The sequence below is a fragment of the Pelmatolapia mariae genome, linkage group LG5 (genome assembly GCF_036321145.2).
Source record: "Pelmatolapia mariae isolate MD_Pm_ZW linkage group LG5, Pm_UMD_F_2, whole genome shotgun sequence".
In the NCBI taxonomy this organism is placed as follows: Eukaryota; Metazoa; Chordata; class Actinopteri; order Cichliformes; family Cichlidae; genus Pelmatolapia; species Pelmatolapia mariae.
The window spans coordinates 30,304,233-30,318,756 of record NC_086231.1 but is presented as its reverse complement, the minus strand read 5'-3'; the positions used below and the strand labels follow the sequence as shown (position 1 = coordinate 30,318,756).

Here is a 14,524-nt window from a genome sequence, read left to right as displayed (position 1 = left end):
ACTTCAGCAGCTAATCTGACCATTCACTCTGCCTGTTGTTAGTTGCCTTGGTTACACAGTCAGTGTGGCATCATAGTACAGTACCACTCCTGCTCAATGCAGAGAGCGCACTGAGCAGAAGGGTGTGTGTTGCACGCTGCATATTACTAAAATTGGAAGACTTTTTTTTTTTCATCTTTTGGATGTCCAAGACGTTTGTTTATGTCACCAAACAGCGAGTAGAGATAAAATATTCATGTACATTACAGCACAGATAAGTGCTTCTGTTGTTGCCTTTCGTGCAAGAAGAGCAGGAACAGTTGTTTTGAATGATTTTTTATTAGATCTGCTCATTCAAGTCTACCACCTGCTCCCTCGGCTCACTTTCCCTCCTCCCTTATCTGTAGTCGAGTGGGATTCATTCAATGTGAAACTTCTACTTCTTATTAAAGAAGAAGGTTGTCAAATTAGCAAAAGGATACAAATTTGCTCAGATATGGGACAGACTGAGACAAAACTACTGTCTGAAATCTTGGAATATGGCTGAATCCATCAGAATGTTATAATACAACAACATGTATGAAGGACAGATGGGTCTTTTGCAGTGATGATCTTAGAACTATCACCTAAATGTGCAGTCCTGTTTGGCATATCGAAACTTATTGTTGAGTTCGGCTCATTGTTTACCTAAACACACTGTTTTGGGCCATTGTTAGCAGTCCTACTGTTCCACTGTTCATGAACATCTAAATTTAGATTTACTTTAAACTTTTAAATGGAAAAACAAATATCTAATTGTAGCGGGAAATAAACATAAACACAAGACCACAAGATCAACCCAAACCAATCTAATACCACATAAAGAGAGCTGACTCCAGCTGGGATATGTGCTGCAAAGCCAGCAAGTTCGGGATATCCTGGGTTTTACTCAACCCAAAATTCACAGTCCCATTAAGCGGTGTCATGAGGGTGTTGTCAATTCTGTTTGTGAACCCAGGTGTTCTGAATCTAACTGTGAGAGGTGAAAGAGGCAAGTGTAGCTGTGTATTTCTCTCAAGAACTCAAAGCTATATGCTGCATACAAAGCCACGAGAGAAAACTGGCAAAACTGTTCCATCAATAGGGCACAAGGAGAGCATCTAACAATAATTACACTTGTGTATTCCAGTGATTAAATATGTTGCTTTGATATATTCTTGTAGTGCGTAAGTCAGTTTTAGCCTCATTCTTTGTGCTGGAATCCTGACAGTATTAAATGATCCTGGGAGCATAATATATAGTCATAATTCAAAACAGTATGAAGGCTTACTTGCAGGTCTTATAGTGTCAATAAATGCAAGGCTTTAAAGCTCTAATCGCTCTGTCTTTTAGGATTATATCACCATACAAAGACCTTTAGAGCAATGAAATGGCAGCTCCTAATGCTGAGAATTTATTTCTTTTATATAAGATAAGTAGGCGCACATCAGGGAAAGACACTTTTTTTGTATTTTTTTGTAAGAGCCCCTCTCACAAGCTATCCACCGTGCTTCACTGGATCTTCTATGCAAGGCGGTGCTTTTATATGCATTGATATAAATCACTGCATAATATAAATCATCTCGAACATAACTTTTCTTGAGAAGGTTGTGTCGTCTTAAACACTCTGAGAATAAGGATAACAGGGTTAATAAGGATATCAGCCGTTAGATGACTTTCTGTTTTGCTTCTAAAAGTAAAAGGCTAGACTCCACCCACACAAGATAGGCAAACATGTACATTTAGCACCTAAAAAGAGTGCTAATTTCCTCAAGAGATGAGACAGTGAAAATCAGAAGTAAGAGAGGGAATAGTGGGCTTTTTAGTGGTTTTAGGTTTCTGTTCTGTAACCTCCTTTTATAGTCCTGAACTATCACTTGAGCATCACCCCAAGCTTTTGGCTTTGGCCCTCTGCTTCTGGGGTCCTGTTTTTCAGGCCCTCCTCTCCTGTGGTTCATTATACAGCTTTTTATGAAGTTGCGTAACAGCATGGTGTCAACTGTTTGCTTTAGCTTTCTCTCTCAAGGTGACATCTGGTCAGTGTTGTGTTCACAACCAGTTTCCAGGGCCCCCAAAGTGGTCAACAACCCCTCAGATAACCCAGGTTTAATGCTCTGTTTTATTTAGGCAATAAAGATAATGGCAGCTGCATACAAGTAGTCAATGCCAAGCTATTTAAACAACAATTAAAAATCAGAATCCTACTTCCATTTGGAAATTACTAATTTACAAGAATATACAATGAGACAATAGTGATTAAGCCTGCATTTCACGTATGATTGAAGTTGACTCCTTTAGAAAAAAACAAAATCCTTGCCCTCCTTTAACATTTCTGATTTAATTGCACACTGTCTTAAAAGCTGCCAGCTCTATCACCGAGCCTTTCCTCCCCATTCTCCTCCTTTCTGCCAGAAGCCAAAGCCGCAGTGTTGCACTTCTGAAAACTGCAAACTGACAAATCTGAGCTTGTCATCTTGCTTGAAATCCAGAGCGAAGTCAGAAAACACACACAGACAATACAGCCTGCTCAAGCTGAAATACGCCTCCGTTTGAAGGTGTCTAAAAAATACTTTCTATCCCTCAGGCTGAATTCAGACTCTCATTAAGTCCTGATTCAGGGGGCAATTCAAGGCACATCTCTACCCATGTGACCATGGTGACAAACGACCAGAGCGCCATTGATTATAGTCACGCAACAGCCCCGTTGTATTCAGGTCCTGTCATACAACTTTAATGAAAACAGATTGCCCCTGTCCTTCAACTGTGCAACATGCAACAGGGACCAGAGCCACATGTAGGCAAGCCAGTATTAAAAGAGACAGAAAAACCAATAACATTCCTCATGCACAGAACACAACAAACATGAAAGTGCTTCATTTTTTTGTCCCAGATAATAATCTTGTTACATCAACAGTAATGTTATTTATTTAACTGATTTCGGAAATTAAAAGGAAATATCGCTAGAAATTTCAACACATTTCATCAGCGTTTTGTTATATAGGGCAGAAACATACTGCAGACATGCACTGATGTGCAAAATGTCAACGTCTAAATTTTCTTTAGACCCTCAAATATTAATGGAAACAACACTTTGTTTCAAGATGCAACACCACAAATCAGCATCGCTTTAACCCCCCTTTTTCTTCTCACTACTGTGAATGAGAAAATAACAGAGCAGGCAAAGTAGGGTGACAAACTGCCAATGACAGCAATAGGTAGCCTGTTACTTCTAATGCAGTGTGAAAAGGAGGAGATGTGCCAGATCAGGACCACACCAACGTCACTGCCTGATTTTTGCATAAGCAACTCACTTGCGGATGAAAATGTCAGACAACGGCAGAGCGAATCAATCCTGAGGTGAAATATTAATCTGCTTCAATTTAAAATTCCCCTTTAAATTTTCTATTTGTGGATGGCCAGGCAGGGTGGCTCTTTGAAGCTTCATGGTGCTGTGGTAACCCTTTCTCTAAAGATGAGGTTTGAGGATAGACACAACTCCTTCCTGCGTGATTTCCACATGGACACACTCTCTCAATTTATAAGGCTCTTAATTGTTTCCTCTCCGTAAACAGAGCTGGCAGCGTGACATGTTACAACACAACCACGCTCCGTGTCTTCCCCTGGTACGACCCATAATGACTCATGTCAACAACTTGTCCCAAGTGCCTGCAGAGAAGAAACCAGCCTAATAAGAAAGCAACGACGACAGACTGACAATCCACAGCTGATCTGCTCTACAGAGCGTGCACTGGCATCTTTTTTTTCTTTCCCCTCAGCTTCTGCCTCCCTCACAACACCAAATTACAAAACACGTTGCAGTAAATAAGCAGAGCTGCAATACTAAAGAGAGAAACAAACAAAGCATCTTAAAAAAGTAAAGGTGAGAGTAAACAATGATCCATGCGAGGCACTGCACAGTCAGTGGTGTGTGGAAGTTGAAACATGGACAAAAATAGTTTCCTGATACATATTGCATGTGCAACTACAGTCTGTAGCTCAGTGCTGTGGAAGTATCATTATACTGAACAACTCTTGAGGCGTGCAGATGTCAGAGCCTATTTTACAGCCTCTGAAAACTTGATCTCTGATATTAGACTAGGATCTCACAAGTAAAAAGACATCAGCTGAGGCAGATTTCACAAAATATTTTAAGTTCCATTTATTAAATTTTTTTTTTAAATAAACTCATCTAATGTATATCATTAGAGCTCTGTGGGTGTGGATTCATTGGATTTCACTGATTGCATATGAAAGATGGACGTAACTACTTGACTTTTAAAGCCTTGGTCAGAGTAACTTGTAATCGTTGCATCTTAGTTTCTGAAGCCAGTCAAACCAGTCTGGACTCCAACATCATGTCATATATAGTAAGACTTGAAGAGATCAGGGAAGAGGTCTTTTGTGAGGAGTCTCTCACTGATTAGTAAGAATGTACTGAGTTCACTTTTCACAGAAGCTATGTCCATCTTTCATACAGAGTCTATGTGAAAAAGAAAAAGAACATAATTAGATTCTAAATACTGGATTGATGCACAAAGAGTTTTTTTGCATCTGCATTTTCAAACAGTCGCCCAACTTCAAACTGGATAGAAGGACAGAGAAAAAAAATACATGAAATATCCCGTGTGATTAAAAACAGAGGATGATGCTCAGTGCAGCTGACAGTCCACCTGACTGATTTTATATTTTATGGATTTTATACATCGGTGCACAATTCCAGACGCTGACTGTTGCATGCCACTCGTGAAAGTGATGATGGTCAATTCCACAGATGTATTTTCTTCTTCTGCTTTTATCAGCCTCCCAATGTATAATAATAAATCAGTAATAACATTTATTATTATAACTGCTGTGAGGTGTTTTAGCAGTCAGAGGATGATCTGGAAGGCTGTTTGTATTGAAAATTCATTACTATAGGAGCTCTACCGTAGGAGCTTACAAGGATTCTGACAGTCAACCAGTAATGTATGCATACACTGTATGCTCAGTGTACTCATTTTAAATGCAACCTCCCTCTCTGTCACAAACGTGAGCGTCTTCTCTTTCATGTTGAGATTAGCAGCTTAATGTTAGATGCTGCATTGCGTGAGTGCTTAACAGCTGCCACAGGTATCACTGCAGGATTTTTTACTATAGTATCCCCCTTATTTTCCTCTCACTCACTTGTCACAGCGGGGTATTGATTCACTGTAAATGGAGTGCTACAAGCACGGATACAGCAGCCGCTGTGCACTTAGTCTCTGACTTGGTGGTGTCACTTATTCCTGCTTGGCCGCTTGAGTCATGTGAGGCCAGCTTCGACTTCAATTTGATGGGTGGACAGGAGCCGCAGCAAAATTAGGAAAGCCGTCAAATGAAGCATATTAATTTAAACAGGGCACCCTGAATCAGAGATAATAGTGGCAGCATTTGACGTACGTGGAAGTGGAAGTCAGCATGATTTGTTTTGTTTACAGTATATGGTTTGCTGTGAGCATTACATCATATTTGCATGGCACCACATTTATGAAACTGAGGGTCTGCAGGCTGTTTGGAAATGGTTTCTAATGAGCAACAATGCATCATGCAATTTAATTTTCTCTCTGTTGAAATGTAGCATTTAATATGTTTGCATGCTTATTAAGTCTGGAAAAATATTTTTTAAGTGAAATAAACAGTTTAAATGGTAAAAATGTGTATCTATGAGGCATACCTCACATCTGTGTTATGTAAAGTCAATACAACAGTCAGCCTCTGCAGTGGCTGAGTATCCACATGCTTTTTGATTCCGCTCTTCAAAAGGAGAGACCGCACTCACACGCTACAGTCCTCATAAAAACAGCCCGTCCCATCTCTTATTACTTTAGATCTAAACCTGCCACACTCGGTGGATGTTTCTTCTGACTTAAGTCATTAAACTCCCCTCGCCCACTATGTTTATTTTCTCACAACACTGAAAACAATGTAATGAAAAATACCACACTGGGAGCATCTGTGTAAGCAGCACAGCCTCCTCCAAAATGAGCAAACTCCTCTGCTCCTCCTCATCACTGCATCACTGTTTCCACTTGTTAGAGCAGAAAAGAAATGCTATATATATATGATAATCTCACCGGTTCTCTGTGTGATATCTCACTGCAGTACATACCAATTTATGTACCAATATTGTGGCTCACTCTGTGTTCAGATCTATACACAGTACAGGCGCTCAGCACAACTCAGCTTTTTATGTTGGTCTTGCACATTAGTGGCTCTCAGCGGTCCCACAAAAATTTTAATGAGCACAAATAAACTATCTCAGAGACAAAGGATACAGTGTAATATTACATAATTGAATGTGCTGCAGTACTTTGAGAAAAAGCACAGATTTGAACGAGCAAACCTCGTGAAAGTGATCCCACAGCTACTTCTGCAGACCAGGGGAACCAGCTCTGCTCTTCTCCCAATTATTTCTATTAATTAGCAATGTTACTGTTGTCCTCGTAGATAAACCAACAATAACAGATTTGTACATTTGCATTTGCCTTTTTCAAAGCAGTCTCCGCACCTTCCACATCTATATTGGGCCAGAAGCTCACGCAGAGTCAAGAGCAGTTGCAATGCAAAGTTGGAGCAGCTCTCTCCCCAGAGATCTAATTGTGTACAAATTGCAAGGCTAGGTGGTAATCTGCTGCACTTTCCTGCTGCCACTGGGGCCACATGGGGTTAAGCGGAGGTCTGGACCTCTTCTGGGACTAAACAAATCATTACATACAGCTCACCAGTGCATCACCCTTCTTAAAGTACCTTAAGGACATGAGTTAATGATGAATGGCATGACTCTATAATGGAAATGCTGTAGTATTTATTTTCCTATGTAATTCTGAGTGTGACTCAATCATCTGGCAAGGGTGCGGCTTCTATCCATTGCTAGCTGTTCCTGAGAGATCCTTTCCAACAAAACTAAACTTAATTGAATTAATACAAAGGTCATCAGTGCAATTTAGTGGTTTAAATTACCACTACCTAAAACATTTGCCCCTCGTGACATATGTGAGGCATAATGAAAAACATGTCATTAAAACTTTTTGTTGATTAATTTGACCCGATTTGACCCGAACACGACAGCAAGGTTAAGTCCATTTTTTACATTCACATCTGGAAGTTTTCATCTGCTTCTGAGCAATGACAAAGTGACTTAAGGTAAACCTCATTCAACAGCAGGTCTCACAGGAACATTATTGACCTTTGACATGTCACCGTTTGCCAGCTTTTTTTCCCCACGGTGAAAGTTTGCTCTGCGGCGTGGCAATCGTCAGCACCGATCGTTTTATGATTTCATTTATCTGGGTGATGTGAGAGCATCTCCTGCACGTTCAGCATCAGCACGTACTGTGCATGTGTTTGTGCCGGGGGAGCCAGTGAAGATAGAGTGCTGTAATAAACTCTGGGAATAGAAACTAGAGTGAAACTTGCTGTTAAGAATAAATAAATAATTAAACAAGGATTAGAGGTGTTAAGGATTCCGGTTCATTCTTCTATATTCTTATTATTGGCGGACTTCGTTACATATTCAAATCCAGCTTTTTTGTGGATGCGATCACTAATGAAAAAGTGGTAATGATGTCACATAACTTTATTAAATATATCCATATATATATATATATATATATATATATATATATATATATATATATATATATATATATATATATATATAGTCACCAAAATCGTCAGGTTGCAATAGTCAGTTTATTCAGCACATTCTACAGAACAAACCCAAATGTTTGGGTTTACTAAACAGATCGATAAAATAAAGCCAGTACGTGGTCGCTTTTTTTTCTCTCTTTTCCATTCCAAAATGTGGACGGCTATTCAGAAAAGAAAAAAAAACACCACAACTTACCTTGACTCCAAATTCCGCCACTAAACGTAGGATCCAGTGCCTGTCAAAGTCGAGTCTGTCCTCACTCCCCACTCCTATTACACTTTACGTCCCTGTGAAGTTCAGAGAAATAAAAAGTACTTCTACAGCCGATTCTAGCGCTCCTGCAGCCTGTGGTACTGTACCATCTGTTGTGCCCGTGTGCGTCGAGATCTGCACGGAGAGCAGGAGAGGAGATAGGAGGAGAAAGGAGGGGAGGAGGGGAGAAAAGGGAGCGAAGGGTCCGGAGCGCACGGCACAGCGAATAGGACACAGTGGGTACGGAGGAGAAGGAGGGGGGGGCGCAGAGACAGGAGTTAATCTCAGATATACTGATAAAACAAAGAAAAGAGGAAAGAAAAGAAGTAAATTAAAAGAAAAAAAAGTGATTTTAGGGTTAACGGATTCAGCGAGTTGAGATGTAGCTTCAGATAGGCTCACTCCGTTGTAACCTCGAGTGATTGATTGACACATAAAAGCGGTGTGAATGTATTATGCGTGTGTAAGTTTGCTACCAGCAACTGTGTTAACAAACTTAGCCGTCAGAACGGAAGGGAACGCCGGGTGCTGGTGATGTAATGACACGAATAGAAAAAACATGACTCTGACCGATGTGCTGGCAGCAAATCAGAGCCATGTAGCTTCTGCTATGGCTCAGTGTGATGGACTGATTTACCTCGATTTACCGAGTACGTAAACAACACTGACAGATTTAATGATCTTTATATTTTTACAGTGCATCACTTACATACAGATTCAATCAGTTTATTTTGTAAAAGCCTTCTTAATTAATGCTCCAGTGCCTCCTTTCAGACTCCACACCGTTTAGGTCAAGTAAACTCATTTGTACCATCGTTTGTTTGCTTGCTTCTTGTTCTGTGTTAAAATGTTTTCTTTCTTTTTTTTTTCTTTTTCCTTCTTTCTTTTTTGAAATAGAGGTGTTGACCCAACTGTGAGGTTACAGGTTGACTTTTTTACAATCAACAAATGCACTTCATTGAGACCTGCATTTATAGCCTTTAAAGCCCATACAGGTATATGAGCACATAAACGAGGAATTGTGAAAAAGAAAAAAAAAACTTAAACGAATTGTTTTTAAATCTGTAAATAATGATGATAAATAAATAAATGATAAGTATTGTACAATCAGGTGCACCTCCAGAAATTTTTCATGAGTGTGGCCATGTGGGGAGCGACTAAAAGTACTGGGATGGCACACCAAAAATACAAATTGCAGTTTTATTGTACTGTTGTCAAATATAGATTACTTGAAAAATATGTCAAAAAAGAAAGGATATGCCTAGTTAATTTCCTGCTATTAAAGATGATATCACTGAAAATAGGTACAAATAAAAACCAAATAAGATTTTGAAATCCATGATAATCTGTTTTAATGGATTCATTGACAGACTGATTGAATGGAAGTCCCAACCATCACTTTAATGATTCTCAGCAGAGCTGAGGAGAAGCAGCTGAAGTTATAGTAAAATAATGCCATTACATCACAAAATGATCTTTTAAAATCTCTTAATTAGAGAATGAACTAAGATCTTTAGTTAATTCTCATGATTATTCTGTATGTTCAACAGTTTAAAGTTATTGCATTTTAACATGTGGAGTTTTCTGTGGAGATCTTTATCATCCCTTTTTGTGGCTTTTTTGTGACACAATTGGCAAAGTTTTATGTTTTATTCAGTAGGTATTGCATCAAACCATTTTGGAGTATAGTGCTTTTTGTGATTATATGACTATATCTTTAGTATAAAGGAGTTCCACTGACAACCGTACCAAGGTGATGGCAGAAATCTCTCTGGCTCACTGCCATGTCACAAGTACAATGAGAAAATCTGTTTTTTTTTCTTGTTTGTTTTTTTTTTCTTCACTGGGATGCAGGAACCTATATAAAGCTAATTCAAGAATCTGACTGTTATTGGAGATGAAATGTTGCTCTAACATTCTAAAAACCCTGAAGCATCCTAATGTCCACACACATTAGAAATGAAGTGTGGGGGGAACATATAGGCTAATGGAAAACCTGGTACTGGAAGGAACAAATGGATGGAGACTACATTCAGTGTTCCATATGTGCTCACAAATAAAAGGCCAAAAGAGTCCAGAAATTATATTTAATAGAAACAAAGATTTTTAATAACTAATCTAAATGAATTACTCTAAAGACTCCCAACAAACTGTTTTACAAACTGTTCTACCACCTCATGCAAAAAGAAATAGATTCAGCAGAAATCTGCTGAGCCAAATAAACCTGAAGCTTCCCACCCAGGACGAACATTTTCGCTGGGTCGCAGACAGACCGTTGACCGCGGTATCGCTGGGTGCCATCTGGAAGTACTGAGAGAAGCCAACATGTCATACTGGTCATTTATAACTAGTGCCAACTGGGATCACGAGTTTTCAGCTGTTCACGGTGTGCTCACCAGCATCGATCACTCTTACGATGGCGTGGCAGAGGAGCTTTGCAGCAAAGCGAGGTCATTTATTTCTAGGGATCGGTGCACTGTGTTGAATAGTTTTACCTCAGCCTTCTCAGAAGCATGTGTTATGAAACACTAATCTTTTTTAACCAAGCGTACATGTTGATTTTTATACTTCTAGGTGATAGTAGTTAAGCTTGACCTCTGGATACACCTGTTACCTGTTACTCCCTCTTTCTAGCAGACATGACACTGAGAGCAGTCTAGTTACTGAAATTTTGACAAGAAAGCAAGCCAGGATTCATCAAGAACTAAGCATTATTTCCTGAGCTGCTACAAAGTTTACCTGTTTAAGGAGATATTAATATATTTCTTATCTCTCTCTGCATGTTCACGAACAAAGGAATAAAGCAAAAAAAGATAGGATTTACAATCCTGAGTGGCACAGAGCAACATCTGACACGTTTAACAGTTAGTCACTTTGTTGTCAGTCACGACTACACCTGTGATGTAATGAGGCAAAGCAGTAGTTAGTGCAGAATGTAGACTCAGCTGTCATCTCGAGTCAGAGACAGACGAGAGTCTCATGGATCTGTCGCTACAACATCATGTTCTTCCTCATTGTGCTGCAGTCTCATAAAATGTCTAAGAGTCTATATCGTTTCTTTTTCTGCTGATATTTTTCATTGTAGTGCACACTTACTGACACGTGTTCTTAAGGTAGAGGACCAAGTAGCCTTTTAATTCATTTACAGCATGAAACTATGAAGGGTTTGTCCTGCATAGTGTCCACATGAAGCGTGATTATCATATTCTGTGTCCTCCCTACTCACGCTTTTTTCTTTGTTGTATTTCTGTCCCTAATTATCTTCTCCGGTCGTTATTCACGGCGTGCCAAGTACTTTTGCTCACAGACTGTGCTGTTTTGCCGCAAACGCCTGATATCACCACAGCATCCGTGGCCTTGTAGCATCACGGCGCTAAAGCTGGAGTTGCTATAGCAACGGGTGATCAGAGGGGTTATTTTTCTGTGTTTGTGAACATATTGAGGAGATGATGGGGAAAAGATGATTTTTAATCAGTCATCAGCCTGATAGCGTTGTGCAAGTGCAACCCCACAGCACGCCAGGCATTTTAAAAGCCTGCAGAGTAATAAATGTCACCCTGTTATTGTTCCTTAACTCCAAAACATGTCTGGACACTGAATCTGATGTAATCAGTATAATATGTCCCTGTGATTTTTTTGGTAGCCATCCATGATTAAATGGTTCCTCTGGCAGCAAACTGCCACAGAACAGATTCTCCCGAAACAAGCTTTTCAGATGACGCGAAATCATGAAGGGCGCAGTGTGATTCGGTATGGCCCCTGCGGAGGGGGTGCTGCTGTCACTTGTAAAGGTCACAGCTGCAGGCATCAACAGCAATGTAAGTTTTATATGATTATTTAGCAATTGAACATAAGCACTGCAGATGTTAAGGTGATTGCAATGCACTTTGAAATGCAGTAAATTTAAGATTTTTTTGCCAAATATTTGAGTGCAGGGAAGACTGTGAGGAACAATATGGTAACAAAACATAGTTTATAAGTAATTTTGTCATAAATGAGTACTATAGAGTACAGTATTACATTTTTAAAACATTACAAACAAATATGATGCAGCATCATAAATATATGATAAATATGATACAGGCTATAGTATTAATGTCAATGGAAGCTTTAAGGTCCTCAGTTTTTCTCTCTGGATAAGAAAGCATTGTTCTCATTATAAATCATTGAAAGAGCAAACCATGTGAATTTAAACAATTCTGTGGATTCTGTCATTGCAAGTCACATCTCTCCAGAGGAAAGCTGATCTTTTTTTTAAATTTTACCTCCTCCCATCACAGCCCATCACAGCACTTAGAGGACTCTTTGCAGCCAGTGGATTTATCCACTTTCCAAAGATTTTTTTTAGCATCCTGCATCATAGCTAATGGTGAAAAAGAAATTAAAATTAGAACAACCAAAAGGCAGCAGAGGGTAAATATGGGATCTGGTTCTCACTGTGTTACATAATGATACTCTTGAATAACGTCAATGGCAAATGATTTGAGTTGCAAAGAAGCAATGAGAGAACCTGCTGACCTCAAAGGGCTTTTTCATTTATTTTCAATACACTCAGCCAGAGGTGCCACTGCCGCTCACGTTAAAATGCACAAATCAAAATTTGAGACTTTGTAATGTGTCTTTTAATCCTTCAAAGGGTTTCAACATGGTAATTTTTAAATGTCTCTGAGTACTAAACAAATCCCAGTGTGCCAGGCTAGATCTAATATTTTATCAGAAGCAGAGAGATTTTAACTTACACTGAGCGATGTAGTGTAGAGTTTAATTATTAGATAGCTGCAAAAGATGCTTTTTGTTTTGTTTTTTTCTTTTCTTGCTAAAATGAAAAGCCGATCACGGGGAGCCTTATTCACCATTCCTCTCTCGTAAAGCTGATTACACTCCAGCAGGTGAGTGTGCTGGCATCAAATGTTTAAGTGCCAGAGCTCAGAGGGGTTTTCAGTGCAGGCACACAGCCAAGTGGAGAAGCTGTTGAGCATTCAAATGTCTTCATGTCTGTTTATTTATGGCAGGTACTGTATCGGTACTTGCCAAGAGTCTCTGTGCTATTTCTGGTTCCCCTGAAATAACAAACAAAGGAAACTCATTTTTTTTGTGAGGTGCTTTGAAGGCCACATTTAGATTATATGAATGGAAAACTATGGTCACCATAGAGATAAAAGCTCAACATACTTTATTACACAAACCTGTTTCAGGCATCAGTGCACCCACCTCTTCTTCCCTGGACAGCTGGATGCATTGCTTTGCCCTGTTTCTGCCACTTGTGTTCAAGTTTAACTTTTAAGCACCGCCTGTTAACCAAAGCTGTGTTGGCTTTCCGTGAGAGTGATTTATTATGTTCTTATCAGAATCGTACCAGCATGGCTAACACAGAGAGAGTTAGACAACCATTCACAACACTCACATTCACACCTATGGGCAATTTAGATTCACCAATTAGCCTAACACCACTAGTCTTTGGTGTGTGGGAGAGAGTACCCAGCGTGAACTCACACAGGCATGGGGAGAACATGCAAACTCCACAGATGGCGCAATTGAACCCTGGACCTCCTTGCTGTGAGGCAACAGTGCTAACCACTGGACCACCATGCTGCCCGTAATAGATTCACTCACTCACTCATTCATTCATTCGCATTTATAATCATAATTTACAATCACCAATGAACTAAATAAGCATGCATTTCAACTGTGGGAGGAAGCCTGAGCACCCAGAGGGAACTTGGATGACACTCAGCATCATGTTTGGAGGCTGAGTTTTAGATGGTCCACAGCAAGCATTTATATATGTCTGCAGAGGCATTCCTTCAAAGAAGCATATACTCCAACAAGAAGCCAGCCTCTGACACAAGTCGTGCTTTCCTTAGTCCTTATGCATGTATAATGTATTTACTTTGGAAAACAACAGTTGTCATCACAAAACACCAGCTGTGGACATCTTTATATAGGCAGAGGCCCTGCAGCTGGTTTCTTATTTGGCATTCGTTGTCCTCGGGCTCCCTTTGTAGGCAAAGTCCATCAAAGTCCAGGCAAAGTGGTTTGAAGTGACAGCTTGAAACAAGATTATAGATGCAACATAGGATTGAATTGACACAAAAAGTAAAATAATGCAAGTTTACCATGCAGGGGCATGCAAACTACAGGGAGGGATAGTGCGCTTCATTTGGTTTTATCATAACAATTGTGTTTCAAAGTGACTTAAGATGTGTCCTGTGTCTGCAAAAGACAGAGAGAGGGAGAGAGAGAGAGCATTTGAGGGTTACTTCATCATGCATTAATTATGACAGGATTTACTTTTCAGAGCAGTTTTTATATTCTTTTATTTTTATTACAACCAACTGCCAGGGGTAGAGGCAAAATTCAGTCAGTGAAAAGCTTTCTTCCCAGGAAATAGTTTTTTCTCATCTATCCAAAATAAACTTTAGATGAACGTGATTAAGTTTTCGGATTCAAAAGAAAAATTATTTTCTGTTGGAAATGTTTTAAAGCTCATCCAGCTAGTAGGAGCCCTAGTTTCAAAGCTCCTTCTTCAACAGGACCCCCCTCCATATCCCGAAAGTTTGCTGTCAGTGATCAGTAGGGATGTTAATAGCTAGCTATTGTTCTTGT

General features: G+C 39.6%; 1 protein-coding gene across 1 annotated transcript in view; it reads right to left on the bottom strand.

Annotated features, from left to right (window-relative positions):
- camkvb (CaM kinase-like vesicle-associated b) overlaps positions 1 to 8,090 on the bottom strand; it is a 40,636-nt gene extending 32,546 nt beyond the window's left edge. The window contains exon 1 of the mRNA XM_063474725.1: positions 7,862 to 8,090. The gene's annotated coding sequence lies outside the window, so the exon portion shown is untranslated. The remainder of the gene's footprint in view (positions 1 to 7,861) is intronic.
- Positions 8,091 to 14,524: the final 6,434 nt, after the last annotated feature.